General features: G+C 32.3%; 1 protein-coding gene across 2 annotated transcripts in view; it reads left to right on the top strand.

Moving 5' to 3' along the window:
• Positions 1–4659: 4659 nt before the first annotated feature.
• The window catches only part of LOC113511525 (uncharacterized), a 371241-nt gene continuing 359696 nt past the window's right edge, over positions 4660–16204 (top strand). For both annotated transcript variants that reach the window (XM_031909262.2, XM_052894558.1), the window contains exon 1: positions 4660–4874. The gene's annotated coding sequence lies outside the window, so the exon portion shown is untranslated. The remainder of the gene's footprint in view (positions 4875–16204) is intronic.

The raw sequence follows: 16204 nt of genomic DNA, 5'->3' as shown, positions 1-16204 counted from the left end.
TTCTACAGATTAACACGAGTATATGGTGGGCCGTCAGCTTGTTTGCCATTCTAAGTTGTATAAAAAAAAAATAATGGCGCGACTTAGGAGTCCGGCCCGTTCTAAATCCAGACTAACCTCGACGTACTTTTTGTCCGTCAAAATAGAATAACTTTGGATTGGGTAAGTACTTATCGTCGATAACCGTGTAGGTTCCGGCATAGAATAGGCCACCCCTTCCTTTCCCGTGGGTTTCGTAGGGGGCGACTAAGGGAGCTTATGATGAAGGGATGGGCAGCAGCGTTCCTCTTAAAACATCACCAGAAGCCAAACTGCGGTTGCCAATCCGCCTTGCCAAGCGTGGCAACTACGAGCAAAACCCTTCTTATGGGGGAGGCTATGTTCAGCAGTTATTTTTGATAGATGAAAATGGAATGGCAGCCCCGCCTGCGCTAATGGTATACGCTGGCAGGGGACCAGTGATGGGTCATCGATGAGAATGAAAACAGGCCAGTTAGCCCATCATGATGAATTTATGAATGAACCATGATAGTTTCAAGGAGGAACCGCGTGGAGGTCGCCCTGGTTGGGTATACAAATGTTCAGCAGTAGACAGTTCACGGCTGTTACAACTATCATTCCTGATATTCCGTGCAATGCCTCGTGAGGGAAGTGACTGTTAGTGACGAGGATTAGTGCTTTGGGCCACAGCAAAACACTGTTTTGCTCTTTTGAGGGTAAAGTAATAGAATGACGTGGTTATTTTGTATTTTATGGTACTCTGGCATACACAGGACTTAAAGAAAATTAATATCCTAAACTAGTATCATAGAAATAAAACATTCCATATTTTTATGCTTGTACCTCATTAGCGTAAATTTATAACGTAAGTAAAGTTACCATTTCATTTTAACCCCATAATAAAAATGTATCATTGTACAATTTTACTGGTTAGTTGATTAGAATTATTTTGTTTAATTCAGTTTTCATTAGTATGCGTGCGATTGCCAACATTTGAACATTGACTACTATTATTATTACTAGAAGATCCGACCTATATTAGTCATCAATCTCCGACCGTTATTCAGTCCATGCACATGTTGCGCTATATTTTTTACCTCTAAACGAGGCATCTTTAGGGAAATTAATAGATCGCTGCTCTGAGCCTAGCGTTGACTTTCAGTGGCCAGACTGTGAAACACATTAATTAACGGACATTAGGCTTTGAAAAGCTCGGTGTTCCTGGGTGCTTTCCGACCATGACTCCTTCTAAGATTGGTACTGAATGCGACAATACCAATTAGTACTTACACGGCCTAATTGGCTAGTTCGTAAGTATTTGAACTTGAATAAATATCTTAATAAGATCTTTATGAACCCTGAACGCCCGTAAGCATACGATTTAGGTAAACCTTGGCTTTATCTCCGCTGATTTACGATGCATCTTGTCTGTTGATCTGGGTTAGGGCAATAAAGACTTATACTTTAAAGCTTTATTATTGTTATTACATTACGCGTAACTATCTATATTGTGAATGTGTGACGTCAGATAAAGAACATCAGAAAATATTAATTTTAGAAACGTTGGTTGTTGACCGCGAGACATATAGATATGATCAGTTTGTTGATTAATTTTGTAGTAGGATATTTCTAGAGATTAGTTATTAGAAGTCAGTGTAATCACCTGAAACAGTATTCGCATTCCGAAAGGACTGGCGACGCATAACCGGCGTTATAGTGGGGTCGATTCTGAATCGCTATTCTCTGAATTTCTAAAGTTAAAATTTGATATCATGGCAAAATCTTTATTGACTAATATGAACTAAATTCCTAATAGAATTAAGTCAAAATTTGTTATTAATGCTCCTTTATGAAGATGCTTTATAAAATAATTGTACTTTTGCGAATCAAATAAAAAAATTAAAGATAAGTTTTAAGAGAATAACACCTCAGAATCGACCTCAGTATATTCTATCAAGTCCATGATTCTATTTATGTTTATAAGCGACGATCACCTTTTCTCATCAGACGGTTGTAAGCTTGATTCATACTTAATAAAAAATACAGCTATATTTGGACTCGTATTATGCAATGTCTTTATTAACATTACAAATGTAAAACTGAGTTTGTTTTTACCTCTTAGCGCTTTAACGAGTTAAATAATTACTACAAAATTTTGTATACACATTTTTTTTTATTTATTTATACTTTATTGACAATATCACAAAAAATGTTTGGTACATAAGGCGTACTTAATGCTATATAGCATTCTCTCTCAGTCAAACTTTGGCAAAATAGAAATGTAATTATGCGATGAAAAATTTAAAACTGTTATAGATAAACAGTTACAGATGTATCCATATTTTTTTTATGCAACTTAGAATGGTAAACAAGCTGACGGCCCACCTAATGGAAAGTTTACCACTTTCCATCGCCTATAGACACGAGCAGTACCATGGATATAAATGAGTATACTGTTTCGCCATGCGTTGCCATACCTGAGGACTCAGATATTATTCCTCTGTGCCCTGTAAATTCACTGCCATATCCCACCCTTCAAATCGAAACACAGCCATGCAAATAGAACTACATCACGATAGAAACGAATGGGACAGAGGTGGCTAAGTAAACGACTTTTTTACAGTCTCATTTTGGTAAATACACATACTATATGTGATGAAGAAGAACACAGGTTACTTTCTATTTCAGCCAGTAAACATATCTCAGTTCGGCGGTAGAAGTTGCTGGTAAAAGCCTAGTACCTAAAAAATAAGCCTCAATCATCACAAACTTGAAAGTTTAAAAGCGGTAAATAGTAGCTGGCTTTTTTTGTCAGGATTAAATCATTCGAAAGACTTGATTAAGGAGTTTTTAGAAACTTACTCTAAGAAATTAATTGTTTCGTGTAAAAATAATATGTGTGTATTAACAAGGGCTCTCACTGGATACTGCAAATTAAACAAGCATATGGTTCAACTAGGCTTATACACAAAAAGTGTTTGCAGATTTTGTTACAATGAGGAAGGATGAAATACCGCAGCACTTAATTGGTGAATTATATTCTCAGTTAGGGCATTACCTATCCGTGTACAAAATTAAATTTAAATTCTTTAATAGCTTTTGTTTGAAAAAGTAACAAACCATTCTCACAATCTTTCGTGTTTGCAGTAGTTACTACTTATATATGTATATATTGTAATTTATGTTTCTTTTAGAATTATTAGACATGGATATTCCTATTTATTTCGATGGGGGTTATTCATTTAGATATTATAGATTGAATAATCGATATTTACTACATCCGTTATTGGACCAATTTATGGATATTGTAACTACATGCTTGTTTGCCACCTCAGTAGTATAAAAAAACATTATCATTATTATCATCATCTCAGCCATTATCCGTCCACTGCCTCCCCCACAGACTGCCATAAAGAACGGTCCTGAGCCATCTACATCCACTGACTCCCTGCAATACATGTCAGGTCGTCACTCCATCGTTCTACACTGCGTTTGCCCATACGCAGTCGTCACTCAAGAACCTTTCTTCCCCATCGGTTGTCGGTTTTTCGAGTTCTTCTTCGAAAAAAACATTATACACCTACTTTTTTACGTATTATGACAATTGTTCTAGAACGTGGATTTTATTTATAAATATATAATAAATAGATATACAATACCAATGATCATCAGCGGCTGTGTGACTTTAAATTAATTAATAGTTATTATTATTAAAAATAAATTATATAAAAAATATACAAACTTATATTCTTAAATAGATTTTTGCCAGTTACATTGTATGCGTGGCTTTAGAAGTAGGAAAACCAATGCAGGAAGTCCATTTTAAGAGGGCGTATCAAAACAAAACATACACAAGATTTTAAGTACGACTTTCAGAAACGCAACTCTAAAAACCGCATCTAATTTGGTATGTTATCGCGTCCAAGTTTTTGCGTGATACCGGAACAAACATACAGGCGGATAATTTTTTTAAAGAATACTGCTTTGAACTCTATTCGACGTAATTCGTTCGTAGAACATTGAAATTAATTTTTCTTAAATGTCTCCCATGCACAGATCTCTCTCTCTACAATCGTACACTTTTGACAGAGTTGTCGTAATTTTTATGATGTTAGTGGATCGTCGATGATGATCTCCTTCGCGATTGAGGTCCTCGCAATGCGTCTCCATCTATTGCTGCTTACAGCCGAGCGAGAGCATTCCAAAATAGACTGTTGCGTGGCCGTTTTGATGAAGTAATTTTAGGTATAATTTTATTACATTAGGTATGTTTAAATTAGAAATAAAATATAATTAAATTAAGAATTATTATTTTTTATTTCCTATGTTTCTATCAAGTTTAATATAATATAAATACTTTGTATTTTACTACTGCAATGTTCTGTTCATATAATAGGAATACATTTCTAACTAGATAGACAGGTGTAAAGGTAAGTGCTATAAAGCAATTTACTATCAATTTAATTGTATTTCTTTTAGGAGTCTACTGCAATCATTGGATCTCCACTTTACGGCGAAAATATTGTCTCTACATTCTCCTATGAAAGTCTGTGAAAAAGCTGAAAGTCGGCAAGAAAAATTCATTGAGGTGAACGAAAGCGCGCATGAGCGGCGAATTTCATCCATTCAAACGCGTCACCCTTCAGTTTGTCTGAAAGATTACTGAGAACGCACGCCCGAAGACGCCATCGCGCGCTTTCGAATTCAAATTCCGAACTAATTTAAATTATCCGTTACAATTGACCGCACTAGTTTTGTGTTAAATAGTGTCGTACCGTGATTAGAGGTTGAATTTTGTGTCCGATTATAGTTCAAAGTCCGGTTTTGTTTATGGTTTATTTTTGTTTTTAAGGGTGGACGTGTTTTATTTATCGGTAAGTTTGTATACTTTATAAATACTTACTTTATAACATTTTGATATAACTATATTTTTCCGTTTTAATTTAATAATAATAGTAATATTGAAGTTAATGTTATAATATTTTTTATTAGCTGTAGAAATTATTTTCTGCTTTTGCGAGATAGCTACAACATATTATATCATTATTCAGATTAAAAATCATGTAAAACATCCGAAAGATATATTTTACAGTATGACAGTGTTTTAATTAAAAACGTACTAGGCTATTCGTCACTGCAAAGTGTGTCGTAGCCTGACCACGGTAAGAATATATCTTCATTAGATACCAAATAGGTATCAAGCGGGTATGTACCCGCATGCCCCTTTTAAATCTCTCTGAAAAAAGAAAGGGTTAGAAAAAGGTTGTTAAATACTCTTTGAAGGCTTCATTAGGTGTATAAAATTATTCTTTCGTGAATAATTTATACACGTAACATATATAATTACGTACATGAAAATATTGGCGAACAAAATAAAAATGAAAGGGCAACACTATTTTCATTTATATATATATATATACATATAGTGAGAGTAATTGATATTCTACGCGTCATTTCTTAATTTTATTAAAATTCATTTAATGTTAGAGATTATTTAAAAGAATGATATAACTACATTCGCAAAATTACTATCTATTCAAATTAAATCGCAACAACGAATTTGAACAAAATACAAACTATAAAAGAAGAGAGGAGAGATTTGTTTTTTTTTAAACAACTTAGAATGGCAAACAAGCTGATGGCCTACCTGATGACCTCATTCGTTTGCCATTCCTGAGGATTAAGATGTTATGCCTCTGTACCCTGTAATTTTATTACCATATTCCATCCTTTAAAGCGAAACACAGGCATGTAAATACAATTGCTTCAAGGCAAAAACAAATAGCACAGAGGTACCCAAGCAGACGAGTTTTGTACAGCTTCCTCTGATCACACTGCACTCTTAAGTTATTTTCTATCTCTGAATGTACATTTGTATCAGAGATATTTTAAAATTACATCATGAATGATATTTGTGGTATTAATTCCAAATTTCGGTACCTATTCAGATATTCTTGTTTAAAAGGATGTCTAGATCTAGGATGAAATAAAGGTAAAAGTGGTGAAGTCTCACTGCTTTTATTATCTATAGAATATAAATCAATCATAAATTAGAGACGTTTGCATATTTAGCTCACGAAATATCATGAAATATTTCCACCATAACGCCGCTCGTGAAAGAAATCCACCATGGGCAAAAGAATCAAGACTATTGAGTCTTGATAAGCTGTCGTAGCGATGCGCGAAATTTCCTCGATCCACGGAAAATCCACGTAAGTATTTCGCAATTTTCGAAAGAATATTTTTCAGTGATAAATTTATTACTCGCTTATTCAGCGTCTCAGTCTTCGCCGCGTATTCTTAACGACGCCTGAGAAAAAAAAGTTTATATATTTTTTAGAGGTAATAGAATTTTTGTTAAATACGAACTAGTTGGTTGTAAAAAAAAAATAATATCTATGGTCTTTATTGTTCAAAAAATATTTTTCTGAGTATTCGGCCTATAATTATTAGGCCTATTATTATTATACTATAATTATTCGGCCTATTATTATTATCATCACCGTATCAGTTTTTCATCAATCACTTATTAACTGTCCCCTGCTGAAAATAAGCCACCCTCTAGGCTTTGCCAGTAGTTGCCACACTTGGCAGGTAGGTTGGCAACCGCAGTTAGGCATTGGAGATGTTTTAAGAGGGACGCTACTGCCCATTCTTCGTTCATTAAGTTCCCTTAGTCCCCTCTTACGATACCTACGGGAAAGGAAGGGGTGGCCTCTTCTATGCCAGGACCACACGGGAATCGATCTATTTATTAATTAATAATCGAATCATTCAGTTCCTCAGTCGAATTATTCGATAAGTACATTTTTGTAATGGTTATTTCAAATAGCTGTTAGAAAATCTTTCGAATGAATAATTTACATTTCCCCTCTACGCCTGTCGTTACCAGCTATCAATCTTTTTATCGTGTGCTTATTTCTACGCCTCCAGGAATCTTTAGAACAGGGTAGATATAATAAATTAAATAAATTGTTATCTATGTTTTGGTTTTATCATAAATTGTTTAGAAATTAAATATATTTTTATTAAGTAGTGCAGAATTCCAGATATGTATATGTAGTGGAGGAATTTTTGTTTTTACTAATAATTAGGTATATCTTTCAAACAAACCAATTCATTCGTCTTGTAGGACAATTTTTTTTTATATTTCGTACGCAGCAATAATGTTTTCCAAATGTAATTTTTTAAAGAGACTTAGAAGAATGATATTCGCCAGTATTTTTCTCTCGATTCAACTCGGCTCGATTTCGATAAATCTTTTTCCAATCATTCCAATTTATTTCCTTGTTGATTCCATATTCATTTGTCACAGTCATATTTTTGTCTCAAATTATTGTATTCATTTGTTACGGCTTTGTACAAAAGTCGTTTGCTTGGGTACCTCTGTCCCATTCGTGTTTCAACCGTAAAGCAGTTATGTTTGCATGGCTGTGTTTCGGTTTGAAGGGTGGGATATGGCGTGAATTTACAGGGCACAGAGGAATAACATCTGAGTCCTCAGGAATGGCAACGCATGGGGAGTATCATGGGCAAAACAGTATACTCTGTTATGTCCATGGTACTGCTCATATCTATAAGCGACGGTTACCACTTTCCATCAGGTGGGCCGTTAGCTTGTTTGCCATTCTAAGTTGTATAAAAAAAAAAACTCATTGTAGAGTTTTACGTAAGTAGAATAGTTACAGAAGTTTAGATCTCATGAAAAATAATAAAGGAAGTATATTTTGAATTGTCTATATAGGTGGCTGTTACTATTTTTCATCAGGCTAATCATTAGCCCATTTGCAAAATAGTAGTATGAAGAATGAAATAAATCAAAACAACTGATTTAGTTACAATCGAAGACACTTTTTTTGTAAACTATATTATTTTAAGTGTTCAATAGATTTTTATTATTATTATTATCTATAACAAAAAGAAATATATAAATTCTCTATCATAATATTTATAAATGATACAATAAATTTTTAATAAATAAAACTACGCATTTTTTTTAAATAGAAAAAGTACAGGTAATACTTTCATATACTTTTAAATAACCAAAAATAAGAATTCGACACCTAAAAAGCTTTCATATTAATTAATAAGTTCTATAATCTGTTTTGTTATTATTTATTAATTAAAAAAGTTCTAAAGTTATTTACGGGCCTAATAACGCTTAACGCTAACTTATCCGCTTAACTCTAATTCTATCGTTTAACTTAAGCGATATAGTAACACAATATAATTACAACGTAAACTTTTAATTGTATTTCCAGATATTTCTTTTAGTTTACTTTTATTTAATACGATTATACTGAAGTTTAGAAATATATGTATTATCTGTCAATTTAGTATAACAATTAAACATATTTTAATATAATTGTATTATTATTGATTAGCGAAGTAAAATGTTAATCATAGAATAAATAAGATATAAATTTTCCACTAAACTGCTAAAACTATTGATATTCATTTTCCAAATCAATTTTTTTTTTATTAAAATCTGTAATTTTAGTAATAATTCAATAAGATACATACATTTTAATTTGTTATTAGGTAACATTTTTAAATGTTTAGAAATATTGAAAATTGTTTGTTTTTGAAAAATGTATAATTAACGTATAACATTCTAATTAGTAATTAACTTGACAAAGTTTTTCATCGCTTAACTACGACGTATGTGAGGTAGTTGAAGATAATATAATGCTGGCGGACTATTTCAACAATGGCAGTCTACGACAGAGGGTAATGTCGGAGTCTAAGGTCGTATCTTAAAATAAATATATCTTAGAAATAAATGTACGAGCCATTCAAAGCACTTTGACAGAGCCATTAGACAATGGCTCAACGTTGTTTCTATAATTTGATTAACACTAAGTAGTAATATAATCATATATTTTCCGCGTCTAATCTATTAAATAATGTATTAATATATATAAAGCAGAACTGGTATTTCATCAGAATCAAGTGAAAAAGCTATTTCAAATATTTAAAATTAATCATGTAGAATCGTGTCTCTATGGGTCGAGTTTGCATGGCAACAAATATTATTTTCTTCTTAAAAAATAGATGGATTTAATTGTAATTATATGAAAATAAACTCAATTGATTAAAAATTATTGTCAAAATCACATAACATACAGGCAAATTGAGAACTTCGTTTATTTTCAAGCCGTTTAATAAAAGTTCTTACCTATACTTCAAATTTTAATGTATCTTTTTTTTTTTTTTTTTTAGTACGTTTGTTCCGTTTGGAACAGGCTAAGGTCGGAGACCATGCTGCCTAGTCTTCAAAAAGATAAATTGTCTGGAATTTTATTTTTCTAATGTCGCTTCAATTATTGTCATAATCTTCAATATTTCATTTGTCAAATCCGGTAAGTACATTTTCATAAATATCTTTTCTTGAGTTTTCTTAAACCAGTGGATTTATCAAATTAAAAATAAATAATTATAAAAAATCATTGTCTTGCAATTCAATAAAAGTATTCTTATAGCTCCTTGAATGTTGTAGTAATATAAGTGAAAATAGCTTTGAAACAAGAAGGAAATCTTAAGAGAAGCGGGATTGAGTGCGGGATATTTTCGGGTTTTTTGAAGATAATCCTAAGTTCGTCAAACATAATGTGTCTTTGAATGGAAAATTCAGAGCAATCAAAAAAAAAGGTGATGTAGAGATTGGGCTGTATTTGAGTTACACCATGTGCATGATGGGGAAGCGATCATGCCCATTCGGTGCAGGTGTTCGTTGAAATGTCCGTGGCCGATTCGTAATCTACAAATATTGGTGTAAAATTTTCTGTTTGTGTCCTTTCCTTTGCAGAACCACGGTTTTCCAATACGCCAATTAATTTTGCGGTACCATTTGCCTTTAGTCTGTAATATTTGAGTCCAATGCTCCTCCCATTTAGTTGTAACGATTTTATGTATTCCAATACTACAATCTGAGTAACAAAGGGGTAAATCTTGAACACGAGCAGCACTTGAATTAATAATTTTAGCCAAAGTGTCTACTTGTTCATTCCCAAACACTCCAATATGTGAAGGGGTCCAGATGAAGATAATATCTTTTCCATATATAGTACAGAGATGATAATATTTATTACGAATTTCTTGAATTAAGTAGTTTGATGATGAAATGAATGTGTTATTTTTTAATGCCATAAGAACACTCATACTATCTGTAATTATAATCCATTTCGAATATAGTACCTGTTTTTCTATGTATTCTAATGCTAAAAATATAGCTTTTGCTTCTGCTGTGTAAATACTAGCCAAAGTTGAAATTTTATAACCGTGACCAAATCTATTTGACAAATCGTAAAAAGCCACTGAAGTGCTAAGTGCATTTTTGGAACCATCTGTATATATCTGCCTGTAGTCAATAAATTCTGATAAAGTCTCATACATATCGTGCTTTTCTTTTATGTCTTTACGTATAACAATTTTGATCTTACAGAACTTACTCTCATAAAGGCCATTATAACAAGGAAGTATCTTACTACTATAGATGTTATATTCATCTCGTAAATTCAAATCATTGACAATAGTTTTATTCAAAAACATAGAAATGGGGCAATTTAATAATTTGAGTATGAGTGGGTTATTGGAAACTGAAAAAACTTTGAAGAGAAATTTGAGTTTTAGGTATTCGAAACGAAGAAGGATAGGAGGCAAATTACATTCTACTTGCATTGAGATAATTGGAGAAGTATACATAGCACCTAAAATAAGTCTTAAATTCATATTTTGAATTTTTTCGAGTTTTTCTACTAATTTATGTTCTGAGGCATAACAAAAGAAAGCGTAATCAAAATTACTTCTAACAAGAGATTTGTAAAGTAAAAGGATAATTTTAGGATCAGCTCCCCAGTTACGACCAATTACAGATCTTATTATATTAGTGGCTCTTAAAGCACGATCTACTAAGCAATCAACGTATAGATCCCATTTTAAATTTTGATGAAAAATTACCCCCAGAAATTTAACGCTACAGTCTGTTGGAAGAGTTTGATTATTATATATAATATTCATTAATGGAACATATTTATGAACTTGATGAAAAACAACTACTTTACTTTTGGTTAAACTAATATCGAGGGAAAGAAGAGAAAAATATTTCTCAAGTCTTTTTAATGACTCATTTAACACTAATTGCATATCAATAATATTCTTTCCTTTTATATAAATTAATAAATCATCGGCAAATTGCAAGTTGTTCACACTGTTTCCTAAAATTGAATTAAGTTTATAGATATATAAAATATATAGTAGCGGGCTTAGAATACCACCTTGACATACTCCTTTAGAGCTTAACCTAGGTCCTATTAATTTACTATTTACTTTAACATACACTTCTCTATTACTAAGAAAATTATAAATCCATTCGATAAGTTTCATTGGAAGAAATGAGGATAAAATCGAAGATAGAACTGTTAAATTTACATTGTTAAAAGCTCCTACGACATCTAAAAAAACAGATAGAACATATTCATCGTTATTCAAAGCAGTACTAAGGTCGACATAGAAGTTCGCTAAACTTTCGCGCGCTGAATATCCACGGCGAAAACCAAATTGATTCGATGGTAATATACTATTACTTTCAATAAAGAACTCTAAACGCTGTTTAATTAATTGTTCGAATAATTTGCCTGCACAGGACGTCAATGTTATAGGTCTATAGGAGTCGAAATTTGTAGGATCTTTACCGGGTTTAATTACTGGAATCAAACAATCCATTTTCCATTCTGGTGGGATAATACAGTCCTTCCATAAATCGTTAAAAATTTGTAAGAGTTTAGTAAGGTTTATTTTATTCAGCAATCGAAACATATTGTATGTTAAGCGATCAAGGCCACTAGCTGTATCTTTTCTAGATTTTACTGCACTGGATATTTCATCAATTGAGAATGGGTCAGTGAGAAATTTTGGGCATGAATTAACAGAATTAAACTGTTTGTCATCAAAAGATGAGTGTACAAAATCAGGAGTATATTTGCGTAAAAAATCATTGACCCATGATATATCTTTAAAATGATTTTGACGATGTTTTGAATTTAGTTTTCTCATATTTTGCCAAACAGTGGAAATTGGTGTTAATCTATTAAATTTGGAACAAAATTCCTGCCACCCCTGTTGTCTTACTTGCTTAATTACTAACTTTTTAACAGCTTGAACTCTTTTAAAATTTATGTAATTATCGAGAGTTGGATTTTGTTTAAACCTAAGGTAAGCCGCTTTACTATCATTGACAGCTGTCGCACACCTGTTATTCCACCAAGGTACTGCAATATGTTTGTGCCTCTTTGAAGTATTTGCACCGCTATTTGATGAGTTCCTACGTGGAACGGAACGTTCCACAGCTGTCAAAATAATTTTACAGAACCTATTGTAATTGTTTAAGGGTTCATTGACATCATACTCGAAATCCAAAAGTAATCGATTAACAGTTTCAGAATAAAGATCCCAATTAACGAGACGTAGGTTTATACGATTTAACAAAAGTTTATTAACTTCATCTATAGAAGCATGTTGTTCACCTGACGGAGTTGATGAAGAGTTCTTTGTGTTTATTTTAGTAAAAGTCGGCAGGTGATAACTTCCTAACGGATCATCATGAACCGACCACTCGCATTTTAATGATATGGATGGGGATACCATAGTTAAATCAAGGCCATTGGGTCTCCAAATATGAGAGCCAACAGTAGTAACTTGCTTATCATTTAATAGTACCAAATTACATTCATCTAAACAATCAAGAATGTCTTTACCTCTTGTATTAGTGGAGGTACAACCCCACATAGTATGATGTGCATTTAAATCTCCAGATATGATAGTGGGTTTAGGAAGAGACTCCAAAAAGAACTTAAATTTGGCTTTAGTAAAACTAGGTGTACTATTGGTAGGACAGTAAATACTGGCAACTGAATACCAAGAATTATTAACTTCAATACTAATAGCTATAGTTTGCAAGGAATTGTCGAAAAAAGAGTGAAGTTTTTTATATCTAATACTATTATGTATAATAATCGCTACTCCATTGTGGTTATTACCACAATCATTTCGTTCTATACAATAATCTTTAATTTTTAATTTGTAATGTGGTTTTAGCCAAGTTTCTGAGATGAGAGCAACGTGAATATGATGTTCATTTAAAAATTGTGTAAAAATATGTCGATTGCTCAGTAGGCTCTGAGCGTTCCACTGTATGATAGTTAATTGGTCTCGATTGAATTTTGTGAAATAGGTCTATTACCAAAAGTATCATATAACACATTCAAAACACTTTTAGTGTTAATAGATGTGTTCTTTGTGTTATGTAGTGAAATAAGTTTGATTATGCTTTCTATTAAAAGTGATAAACTCTTGTTATCAGAATTTAGAATTGAAATTAGGTCTACATTTTTTTTAGGTTTGTTACCCAGTTTAGGAAATATTTCAGTGCTAAGTATATCTCCAAAAGAAGCAGGTCTGAATTTAGATCTATTTTCAGCAATTTTCTTTTGTTTAACAGGGCATTGCGGTGATACACTTGTGTGATTTCCATTGCAGTGTACACAAATAGCGTTTTCCATTCCAGTTGTACAAGTTTTATAATTATGCTCACCTTTGCAGATGCTGCAACGCTCAGAATTCTTACAGAATTTAGCTAAATGTCCATACCTCAAGCACCGGTAGCATTGTTTAACTGGTGGTATATATGGAGTGACATTGTGGCGCCAACCTCCAATATCCAGATATTCAGGTAATACAGATGCAGCAAAAGTAATTGTCACGGTTAGAGTTGGCTGTAACACATATCCATGAGTCAAGGTATTTTTTCTTAAAATTCTTTTAATAGCAATAATTTTCTTAGAACTCGATATCATAGTATATATTTTTTTATTAGATATATTTGTAGGTACATTTCTAATAACGCCTGTAACTTCTGTTGAAGAAGCAGGAATACTGGCCTTAAAATGGTAGTCATTTAAAAAAGTTTTATTATTTAAAAAAGCATTGGCTAAGTCTGGCTTTTGAAAGTATACTCCGATTTTGAATTTATTTATAGATCTAAGATAAGTTACCCCTTTATTAAATCGTTTTAAACAGGAGGAGAGTGAGAGCAAGTCTCTGGATCCAATGGTTTTCTGACTATCTGAGGATTCTACAAAGACAACAAATTCTGTCCCAGGGGATTCCTCGGGATATCTTCTAATATAATCTGTGACGTAGTAAGGTTTATACTTATCGGCCTTATCAATTTCAGATTCTGAGTCAGTAGAAGTATCTTCCGAATATATATCCTTGTCATTACAAGGTTCATGGTCTACATCACCTGAATCGTCATCTTTTTTTTTCCTTTTTCTACAACTGCGCTTCCCCATGAATGCTAATTATATTACTGTCGCTGAATTTAGTGAAAATATAATATTTTATTAAATAATAAGAATTGATAGAGATAGTTTTAATAAATTAATAAAAAAAATTTAAAAAACCCGCTTGTTCTTATTCGAGTTTCCCGCCTTTTCTTAATGTATCTTTTAAATAGTAGTATTATTTTTTCTACAATGGAAAAGGCAACGGAACTAAACCATACAGCCCGATCCTCAGATTGAGTACCTATCTGTTATCTTTTTTTAATTAACTTATAATGGCAAACAAGCTGACGGACTACTTGATGGAAAGTAGTAACCTTTTACAGTAGGCTTACTGAAGGCTTTTAGACATGAAGATTATAATGGAAATAACAGAGTATTTTTAAAGCACTAAGTTACTACTCTAGAATTAAATTATAAAGCTTTCCTGCAGTTAGTGTAGTGGCCTTTATTTATCTCTCTCACGACATTATGAGGGTAAAATTGTTGCTAATCGCAATAAAAACTTTTTAAAGTATAAAATTTATAACAATAATGTAATAGTATTTCCGTTATAAAAGTAGATAATAAGCAATTTAACGTACCTTTTGTATTACAAATTTATTACAATTTTACAAATATTATAAAAGAAAGTAGTTTTTCATGACAGGTATATTTTATTCTCCAATATTTCTTTCTATCCAGCTTTCTTTTTCATATAAACATTTCAGATGCAATTATTAGACATACAGCCAAATTTTATTATCTATTTCCTGGAATCTCAATAAAAATCCTTAAAGTTATGAATTGAATTTTACAACCACAATCCACCTAGTTTGCCAGTAACGCTTGCAAGTAGTGGTGTGCTGAATCGGCCGTTTTGGGTGTTTTTTTTTGAGAGTATTTTTCAGTTAACTCGAGTTCAAGGACTCGGTCATGTACTAGAATGCTTGTAAGTTTATTTAAATACTTCATTAGACTCGATTAATTATTCAGTCGATTTCTGAAGCTTATTTTAATTCAAACATTTAACATTTTTTCTTTCAGTAGGGACAATAAACTTATGATAAACACGCAACGAATACCGCAAATGTATTTGAAAACGAAATAGCCGAATTCTGTATACTGTGTACTCGAATACTTGAGTATTCGAGTTAGTATTCTAGTAAGCCTGGTTTAACACATCACTACTTGCAACTACTAGAATTGAGTTAGGACATAACTTTAGCTTTAAGTGCCTTGCCTTCTATCTGATTTACACTAGGTACTAAACTAAGTTTCTGGACGAAATTTCCCAGTTGCACTTAAAATAAATGGGAGTTGATTTTGTCTTCCTTTTATGTTTTCAAAACCACGCTGGAGTTTTAAGCACTACCTGTCTAGACTAAAAATTAATTTTCTTAAAGCTTTAAGCTTTTTGATAATAGAACGAAAAAACCTTTCATTTTCGATGTATTAGTATACTTTTAACTCATTTCAAAAGAAAGTTTTGTGTGTGTGTTTGTGTGCGTGCGTGTGTGCATGCATGTGTGCGTGCATGTGTGTGTCTGTGTATGTGTACGTATCTCTCTCTCTCTCTCTCTCTCTCTGTCTGTGTGTGTGTGTGTGTGTGTGTGTGTGTGTGTGTGTGTGTGTGTGTGTGTGTGAACTACGCTGTATCATTTTTGTTCATACAGAGTAAATTATATAAATAAAAATAATATGACGTAAATGGATAGATCAATAGATAAACATATGGATAGTTAAAATGGATGAACTATATATAATTTTATGATACACATTGGTAAATAAGCTGACGTTCTTCCTCATGAAAAGTGGTAATCGGCATTTACTGACATGGAGAGCACCACGGAATATACTGTGATGCTCATGGTATTTCTCAT

Source organism: Galleria mellonella, unplaced genomic scaffold (assembly GCF_026898425.1).
Source record: "Galleria mellonella isolate WM207_F2 unplaced genomic scaffold, CSIRO_AGI_GalMel_v1 utg116, whole genome shotgun sequence".
Lineage (NCBI taxonomy): Eukaryota > Metazoa > Arthropoda > Insecta > Lepidoptera > Pyralidae > Galleria > Galleria mellonella.
This window is presented reverse-complemented; position numbering and strand designations above follow the sequence as displayed.